At 45.6% G+C, this 10,181-nt stretch overlaps 1 long non-coding RNA gene across 1 annotated transcript; it reads right to left on the bottom strand.

Annotated features, from left to right (window-relative positions):
* Positions 4,403-9,480, bottom strand: LOC102164853. The gene is made up of 3 exons (XR_002346327.1): positions 9,349-9,480; positions 6,194-6,334; positions 4,403-4,663 (listed from the first exon to the last, which is right to left on the bottom strand). It is a non-coding gene; the product is annotated as an uncharacterized LOC102164853 (long non-coding RNA).

Raw genomic sequence — 10,181 nt, 5'->3', positions numbered from 1 at the left:
TGTCATTGCTGTGGTGCCAAACGCGTGCCCCCCCCTCCCCCGAAAAAGAAAGCTTAGATGAGTCCCTACATCTTGCCAGGAGGACATCTGAGAGCACATGAAAAGGTTCCAAGAGACATGAAGTTTGGGGGATGTGAGAATAGAAAAGTTCCCTCCTCCACAGGTCCCCTGAAAAGCCCAAGAGTCCTTTGGCTAAAGGACGGACAGGGTAAGTGATTACTGGCCGTCCCAAGATGCTGGCATCTTTCAAATGAGGGATGAGGCTGTGGCACATCTCAAAGGCCCCAGGGGCCCCAAGTGGGAGGAAAACATTACATGGTGTAAGAGTGAGAGAAAACACTAATGAGGTGTCTCTGGGGGGCAGGAGTTCAGGGTGGGAACAAGGACGAAGTGGGGCAGGTGGCTGCCATCTGATCAGATCCCCAGTACCAGAGGCCAGGGGAACAGAGGCAGCATCAGCAAGCTGCCTGGTGGACTAGTCAGGGTTCTCCAGGGAAGCAGAACCAAGAGGTATGTAGTCACATCTGGAAATACATTTATAAGGTATTGGCTCATGTGACTATGGAGGCTGAGAAGCCCCATGGTCCACCACCTGTAAGCTGGAGATCTACGGGGGCTGGTGCTGTAGTTCAAAGGCCTGGAAATCAGAGGGCCTAAGGTGTGGACTCTGGTCAGAGTCGGAGGCCTGAGAACCACGTGTGCTGCGTGCAGAAGATGGATGTTCCAGCTCCACACTCAGGCAGAGGGAGAGCAGGCCATCTTCTCTTCCTCCACCTTTCTGTTCTGTGCAGCCCCCAGCAGATGGGATGAGACCCACCCACAGTGGAGTGGGTGGTGTGCTTTCTTCATTCCACCAATTCAAATGCTAATCTCTTCTGAAACACTCCCACAGGTACATCCAGAAATAAGGTTTAACCAGATATCCGGGCATCCTGTGATCCAGCCAATTTAACACATAAAACCAACAATCACACAGGGTCGTTATTTAGAATAAAGCCTCTCAATTTTGGGGACTTTTAATCTTTCCACTGCCTGGACCACACCCCAATCCAATTAACCATAATCTTGGAGGAGGATATCCAGGCATGACTCTGCTTTAAAGTCCGTATAATTTCAAGATGGAATCAAGGTTGGGAACCACTGACTCAGTTGGTTCTGAATCAAGAAACAAGTCTTCGGAACCAAAGATATCTGTTGCAGGAAGCGTTTTTTATCTCTGCCTCTTGCCCAAAAGCTGTGGGAAGTTACAGCGAGTAGGAAGAGAAGCAATCTGGTAATGAAGCTCTTTACTTCCTTGCTCAAAAGTGGGGTCCACAGACCAGCAGCATCAGCATCACCTGGGCATACGATAGAAAGGCATATAGGGAAAGACCCTATCCCAGACCTTCTGTATCAGGATCTACAATTTAAAAAAAATCTCAGGGAGCTCATTAAACTTAAGGCTGCTCTTGGTGGTCAAGAGTGAGGATGAGATGGGTGACTTGCAGTAGAAGGTCCACAAGGGGCTTAGATCAGTGATTTTCAGCTGTGTGGAATGTTTAAAAATACAGCCGCCTGGGCTCCACCCCAACCCTTTGATATCAGAATGTCTGGATGGCGGGTCTGGGCTTCGGCATATTTCCAAAGCACCTTGGAAACACGGCATCATGTTTTACAAAGATAAAAATATATTTTTGGACACCTGTGAGTCTGTGACTGTAAAATTACTCCACATATAAAATGCTTTTACAGTCTCTACAGTGAATGAATCGTTATTAAAGCAGCTAAAACATGTCCACTAACCCCCTCTGGGTTTCTGAATACAAAGACTGGTATCTTGCAAAGATTTTAGAAATTCTATCCCTTTGACTACTCCCTCTGCCTCTTTCTCTCATATATAAACTGCCATTAAATGTATATCTGATCTTTTCATTCTGTTCTCCACGACTCTTATTAATCTTTCATATTTTTCATCTCTTTGTCCCTCCATGATACCTTTTGAGTAATTTCCACAACTGTTTTCCTATTCACTTAATTCTTTCCTAAATTGGGCCTATTCTGCTGTAAGTCTCTTAAGCTTTCCTTTTTATTATTATATTTCTACCAGTAAAATGAATAGCTACCTCTGTATTTTTATTCTCTTATTTATACTTTTAATCTCTTTTATAGCTTCAATTAAATCCTACATAATTTTTAGTCTCTGTCCAACATCCAACATTTTTGTGGCTTTGCTTTCACTGTGTGTTATTTCTGATGGCTCTTATATGTGGTGGCTTATTTCTTTGTAGTGTGCATGTGTGTGCATGTATGTGACTGTAGGTTCATGCTTTATTTGGAGAAATTCTCCCCCCCCCCCGCCTTTTGCTGGCCGCACCTGCAGCATATGTAAGTCCCCAGGCTAGGGGTCGAATCAGAGCTGCAGCTGCCAGTCTACACCACTGCCACAGCCACAGTGGATTGGAGCCACATCTGCGACCTATGCCGCATCTTGCAGCAACACTGGGTCCTTAACCCACTGAGCGAGGCCAAGGATCAAACCTGCATCCTCATGGATATTAGTTGGGTTCTTAACATGCTGAGCCACAACGGGCGCTCTTGTGGACATTCTTTGAGGACTGAGATGTAGTTCCTTTAGGCTTTACTCAGCAGGTATGTGTGCTGGTTTTCACTAGGCTACTGTGGGCATCCCCAACCTATGATAACTTTAACTTCTTTGCTTGAGATTTGTAGGACCACACAGGCAGCGTGAATTTGGACAGCAAATCTTCAGAAGAGTCAACTTTTGGCTCTACCTGTGTGGAGTCAAATCTGTCTTCCTTCTATCCAGAGTCACGCTGGAAGCTGCCTTCTCCACTGCTGTCTCCGTCTGTGAGGCAGGCTTATTTCTAGTAGACCTTCACAATGAGTGGTCCTGTGGCATCCAGCCTTCCACATGGTCTCTTAGGAGAATCCTACCTGGGGTGGGCCCTTGTCTTCATCTTTTTGTCCTGCACCCCACGTAGCTGTCTAAGCAGAAGCCCCAAGTCGCCCACATTAGCCCCTGTTCCCAGGGTGAAAGGCAGCTTACATGCCTGTGCCCATCTCCACGTTCCTGCTTTCACTTGACGCTTGGCCTCTGTGGATGCCCTTCTTTACTGACAGTTCAGTAATGCATTTTCAATGATTTAAAACAAACAAACAAACATACCCAGCTTTTTCAGTTGTTTCATAGGGAGGGCTGTTTGGAGTAACTTATCTACAATATTATCAGTAATAAGAACCTCTTAGTAATTTCAATGCTAGCAAATTTTTTGCAGGTTTTCAAGGCTCAGGAAGGGAAGCTTCAACATGAAGACATCTTTCATAACAGTGAGTCTTGTTCAGAGAACTGACATTTAAACTTAGACCTCTTGGGAGTTCCTACTGTGGCTCAGTGGTAACGAGCCCGACTAGTATCCATGAGGACACAGATTCAATCTCTGGCCTGGCTCAGTGTGTTGAAGGATCTGGTGTTGCCATGAGCTGTGGCACAGGTCGAAGACTCGGCTCGGATCTGGCATTGCTGTGGCTGTGGTGCAGGCTGGCAGTTACAGCTCTGATTCCACCCCAGCCTGGGAACTTCCATACGCCTCAGGGGTGGCCCTGAAAAGATTAAATAAATAAGTAAATACACTTACCCTTCTTGTGCCTTTATTCAAAGTGTTAGCACGACTGACATGGACAAAATGTTGTGAAGTTCTTGGCTTTTTGAAAAGTGTGGGTCATTTAAACGTCTCCATAAGCCAGAGAGCCAAAGGAAAGCGGAAGTGATAATCCTATCCTGAGGCTGATTTAGATGTTGACAGAAAGCTGAGGGTCAAATTCTGCCGCAGATCGCAAGGAGGAACAGTGACGTAGCTCTGCTGAGGCCTCTAATGAAAATGTGAAAAGCCATCTAATAGAGGACAGTTGTACCCCTCACCAGAAGTAAGCGCTTCAATAGGGATCGTCGTATTAGACCACTGTCACGTCAATGTATTTTTAAGTCCCTTCGTTTCGTAGGCCCAAAGATGACAATTTAAAGACTTTTCCATCTCAGTTAGTCAAAGGGCAAGGTCTAGGGCCATGTGTAAAAGAGTCCGTGTCTCTGCATCAAGAGATGGGAACTACAGGTTCCTCCAACAAGGTAAAACATGTTTGGTAACAAGCTACAGGTGTCTGCATAAAATCAGTGAGTCGTCCTACTTGAAAGCGTTCTCTTTCTGACTCATGCCACTGGGGGGATTTTCAGTGACTGGAGGTTTTGACAGGTATTGTTACCCAGGCTTAACTTTTTCCACAGTTTTAAAAATTATTCATTATACTTAGAAACTAAGGGTTTGCTTTAAACCTGATTTGACCAACATCAACTGGGAGGGCTTCTTCAAAGCAGGCAAAAGGCAGTCAGTCCCAAAGAAAGCAGGGAGCATCTGCTTAAAAATGACAAACTTGCCTCAGAGGTGTTGGCCTGACAAGCCTGGACCACGGCCCGGGTACGCACCAACCCCACCCTTGGTTCTGTTCCACTCACCTGCTCTTGGCAGCCTCAATGGTGTGTTTGATGCCGGCCCATCCTCCCGCGTGGTGCCTCTGGCAGTGGCTCTATCCCAGTTGGCATAAAATAGGGTGCCTCCCTACAAGGGTTCCCTTGCTGCATTGTCCTCAGGGAAAACGGTTGGTGTGGGCTCTGCCAATTAAAAAAAAAAAAAAACTTTATCTAGATTAGCCATGAAATTGTATCATTTCCTTTGATGTTCTGAATTCCTAAACATTCTTATCGGATTTTATGATAAGATCTGATGCCACAAATACTTTCTTTGAAGACTTTTCAGCCAGTAAAAACGAAGGGCAAGTTAAGCTTTGACTGAAAGGAACCCGCAAAAGCAATTCTCAGTGTTGTTCCCCTTTGCAAAAGGAATGAATCTCACCGAAGCTCACTCTATCCCTTGGCTCACACTGACTCTTTTTTTAACAACTGTGGTAAAACATACATAACATAAAACTTAGGATTTTAGGAATTTTTAAGTGCAGAGTTCGGTGCCTTAAGCACGTTAACATGGCTGTGCAACCACCAGCGCTATCCCGTTCCAGAACCCTTTCCTCATTCCAAACTGAAACTGTGTACCTTTTAAATAATACCTTCCTGCTACCCCTTCCCAGCCTTGGCAACCATCATTCTCCTTTCTGTCTCTGTGAGTCCGACTGCTCTAGGTACCTCATACAAATGGAATCATCTAATATTTGTCCTTTGGCGCCCGGTTTCTTTCCCTCAGCATGTTTTCAAGGTTCCTCCATGTTGCAGCCTAGGTCAGAATTTCATTCCTTTGTAAGGCTGAAGAATATTCCATTGCATGTATGTAATTCCCACATTTTGTTTATCCATTCATCTGCTGATGGATATTCGGTTGTTTCTACCTTTCTGACTAATAACACTATTAGCAACATCGATGTTCAAATATCTGAGTCCCTCCTTTCAATCCTTTTTCGTAAATGCTCAGAAGTGGAACGGCCGTATCACAAAGTAGCTCTATGTTTAATTTTTTGAGGAACCTCTGTATTGTCTTCCACAACAGCTGCCCCTCTGCATTCCCACCAACAACCTAAGAGTTCCGGTTTCTCCACATCCTCACCATACTTGCTTTCCTCTATTTTTTGTCTTTTTAGGGCTGCACCTGTGGCATATGGAAGCTCCCAGGCTAGGGGTCAAATCGGAGCTGTAGCTGCCAGCCTATGCCAGAGCCACAGCAACTCAGGATCCGAGCCGTGTCTGTGACCTACACCACAGCTCACGGCAATGCCGGATCCTTAACCCACTGACTGGGGCCAGGGATTGAACCTGACTCCTCATGGATACTAGTCAGGTTAACCACTGAGCTACAGTGGGAACTCTCTATAGATATAAATAGTCATTTTAATGGGTATGAATGATGGCTCATTGTGCTTTTAATTTTCATTTCCCCAATGATTAGTAATATTGTGACTCCTGTGCTTGTTTCTGACATAGCTCTAACGTATTTGTCTTGAGAAGAGATTCACTCACAAGGGGTTGCTTTTGACTTGGGGAGCAGATAAAGCCCAATGCCCTCCAGTTTCTTTCCAGGGGGATTTAATGCACCTCAATTACCCTTTGACAGATTTCAGGAGACAACCCAGCTAGTAGACACATGATCCCATTCCTTTAATTCCCAAAGAAAATGATATACCAGCAGTTTCCCACCTTTGGTTCCTTCTCTTGAAGCACGGGCACTAGGGTGGGCCTCCGCCTGGTTCAGCAGGAAAGACAGTGAGGAAGGCTGACCAGCTTCTGAGGACAGGGAGATAACCCCCGAGCTCGGCTCCAGGATGCACCCACGGATCCCTGTAGAGAGAAGAAGCGCTCATGTGTCCTAGGCAATATCGCACAGAGGAGACCCAACTCCATGGCAAAGGTGTATGACAGGAACAAATGCCTGCATTTGGGCTGTGCTCGGGAAATCTGATGAGTTGCAGTACAACCGTGTAGCTGGAGAAATCACTTATTCGTGGAAGATGTGCAAAACTGGTTAAAAACAGTTTCAGATGTCCAGGGAGCCAGAATTTGGGTGGGAGCTTGACAGCTGTCACATGTCAGCTTTTGAGAAGTTGCTTCCAAAGATGTGTTGTAGAACAGAGACTTCTCTCCTGTGGCAAGTTAGCTCGAGGAGAAATTTCTAGACGAAAACTATGATTTTATTAACCGGAAGACGACCCTTACCAATTAGATTCTCTTTCCTAGGAGACTTACCCAGAACTAGAACCTGCCTGATGCAATTTAAAGGTCACTGTCTTAAAATAAAGTACAATCTGATTTCCTCAACACTGTTTTAAAATAAGTGAAGTATAAGCCGGTAACATACACTAACATAATTTTCAATTTGTTCTGTAATTAGTACACTGAAGGCAAACAGTGCTACTAAGGAGTATTTTGCTTTCTTGATAAGTAGCCCATCTAAATCCCTATTCATATTTAATTTGCTAAGCAGTCTGTTTCCTCCTAGATGGTACAAAGGTAAAGTTCAGCTCAGTTCTTGCGTGCATTAGCAGGATTTAAATTACTGAGATTTTACTGTGGAGACTGAAACACCACGCTGGGTTGAAATTTCTATTGTGAACCTCTCATTATCCCAGTTACAAGGATACTGCTTTCAGAATGTTAAATAACACTCACTTCATGGTTTCTCGTGCTTTTGTTTTGCAAAAGAGTCAAAAATCGACTCCACTGTATTTGGGGTTTGACGTTGTATGTTAAACAATTTATGACTGACAGTTTGCTCACTGGGCATCTCATCTTAAAGTTAGAGGTTTCTCTGAGGTCACACAGAAGCATCAAACAATGTAAATAGTAATTCAGCACCGTATGTGCTCCTTTTTTCTCTCCCTTCCTTCCCCCATCCTTCTCTTTTTTCTTTCTTCCTTCCCTCCCTCCCTGCTTTCTTCTTTCTTTCTCTTTCTCTCCTTCCTTCCTCCCTTTCTCCCTTGGCATTCTCAAATAGGAACAGACCTGGTTTACAATGCATGCTGTAAAGGATGCTGCTTTATAGAATATCCAGCTTAGATACCAGAATTTTGGAGGCAGTTGCGAGTTGGGGTCATCTGGTTCAGATCTGGATTTTACCTTGATCAGAGAAGACTCCCACTCTAGAACGATACAGAAATTTCTGAATTGTTTACAATGCAAATCCCACCATACAACACACGGAATGGACATAGAGTGGTCCTGGTTCTTACCAACCAGGCTGCACCATTAACAGGGTGAAAACCTTTCCCAGGCGTGACTGAGAGCGACACTTCTGCCCTGCTTCTGGTCAGATCCTCTCTGTCTGCTTGTTCATGATCCCTCCTGGCCCAATTATTTATATTGTTCTATTCACAAGAAACCGTTCTTTCGGTATCTGAAATAATACTCGTAAGAATTTTCTGTCTCTGTCTTTATTCCTCCAAGTTGCACTCTAAGAAAAATGAAAGATTTCACTCACTGGGTGTTATGAGATAAATTCATGCAGATGCTTGAGGTGCAACATCCAACTGTGTAAAAAGTTTTATCAATTGGCAATTACTGAGGATTTCCTAATGCTTTGGAGAAGGTGTGCTGGTGGATGGTTCTAGACTTCTCTCTTTCTGGGAAGGGCATAATTTTAGCAGAGGCTCTGCCTTTAAGTATCACCTCCTACCTCACCCCACCCCTACCCTTACTCAGGAAACCACTCCTAGATATTTTTCCCCTACATCTTCATTGAGTACATCCTTTTACCTCTTTCAATCTTTGTTCAAATCTTACCGCTTCACTGAAGCTCCCCCCATTTAACTCTGTAAACCACTCTATTTCCCCTGCCCTGTTTATTCTGATTTATTTATTTTTATCCACAGCTCTTCCTTCCTTCTAACCTACTTCAGCATCAACTGCATTCAGTGTGCTTATTATCAAGCTCCTCTCTCACCCTGAAAACCATAAGCTCTGGGAGGGTGAGAATCTGTGTCTATTTTATTCATGGACATAGCTTGTACCTAGGACAGTCTGGCACATAGTAGGTGCTCAATATATATTTCGTTGAATGAATTTAATAAATGAAACCTAGCTCATTTGCAACATTAGCAAATCATAACTGCTAATTTTATCGCATACTTCCTGTGATATGAGTGCTGCACTGTCTTTTGTTTCGTTTTTTGTTGTTTGTTTTGTCTTTTTAGGGTGGCATCTGAGACATATGCAAGTTCCCAGGGTAGGGGTCAAATCAGAGCTCTAGCTGCTGGCCCATGCCACAGCCACGCCAGATCCCAGCCAGGTCTGCGACCTACACCACAGCTCACCACAACGCCCGGAAACCTTAACCCACTGAACGAGGCAGGGATCAAACCTGCATCCTCATGGATGCTAGTTGGGTTCATTATCGCTGAGTCAGGATGGGTACTCCGAGTTTTTTTTTTTAATACATTGCTTTGATTCTTCCAAAAACCCTCTGAGGTTGGTGCATCGTCATCATCAGCATCACTTTATATGTGGTAAAACTGAGGTTTAGAGATTAAATCATTTGTGAAAAATTACTCAGCTAGTAAACAGTAGACCAGGGTTTGGGGCTGCTTCCTCTGCATCTGGCTTATGAATCACTCTTCTTTACCGACCTATAACAGGACCAGCTATGTAATGTGGAGGACTCAGCATAACAGGAACATTCAGGGCCCCTGGTTGAAGAACGGCTGGAGTTTCAAGTGGGCGGCTGCAGAGCACTGATCCACGGGTACACGTGACAGCACAGGCTACGTGTTCTTGAAGCCCGCAAGAGCCTAACTGTGCATGCCTCTCTTTAGCCTCTCTGTGCTCGCTTCAAGATGGGTGACATTCACCCTGTTACTCACCCTTTTGACCTGGGCACCAACAAGGGTTGTCCTGCCGGTGTCCACTGGAGAACAGACTGAGTTTGGCTCAAAAACAAAACAGTGCTTTCTTCTTGGATCAAAGAAAGGGAGAAGAGCAGGACACGTGCTCTCCACCCGGGCTGTAGGCGGGGCTGCTTTACTGGGATTGCGTCAGCGTGAGGGGCGGGGTTCCCGCGGGCGGTGGGGCGGGGCCGCAGCTGCTCTGCTCCTGCTCCAGATCCACGTGTCCCCGGCTCTGCACGCTGCCCTCTTGCCGCCATCTTGGACCCAAGTCTGGCAGCAGAGCTTCTGCACACGGCCCGCCCCTGCCCTCCTGTACGGAGGCATTGTGCGCAGCCTCTGTGAGCACAGCCCACCGCCGCCATCTTGAGTCGCAAGTCGGTCGCAGCTTCCTCCCGACGCCTGGGCTTCGTCTCTCCACCGGGGCTGAGGTGTCGGGCGCAGTGAACTCGAGTCTGAAGGGCCGGGGTCGCGGCCCTTGTGTGCCGCGCCCTCTGAGCAAGTGTTACTATGCACACAGGAAAAGAGAAGGAAACAAAAAAGAAAGGTTAGAGTTTATTTTCTTACCCAGACTGTGGTTTTGTTTCCTGGGACCTGTGAATGGGCTTTGCCCGTGTGACCGCGTCAGTTTTAAATTTGGAGCTGGAGGGAGCAGCAGACATTGGTTCATTGCACTGATTTGACGGATGAGGGAACTGAGTCTCAGGTGCTGTTTATAAAGGAAAGGTGACTTTAGAGGTAAAGCAGAGGTGCCAGACGCAGCTCTCTGGTATTTAAAGAGAGCAGAGCAACCCAAAGGAGGCGTTTTTTTA

This window comes from Sus scrofa, chromosome 7 (genome assembly GCF_000003025.6).
Source record: "Sus scrofa isolate TJ Tabasco breed Duroc chromosome 7, Sscrofa11.1, whole genome shotgun sequence".
NCBI lineage: Eukaryota > Metazoa > Chordata > Mammalia > Artiodactyla > Suidae > Sus > Sus scrofa.
The sequence above is the reverse complement of the archived record's forward strand: the minus strand, read 5'-3'. Positions and strand labels throughout refer to the sequence as shown.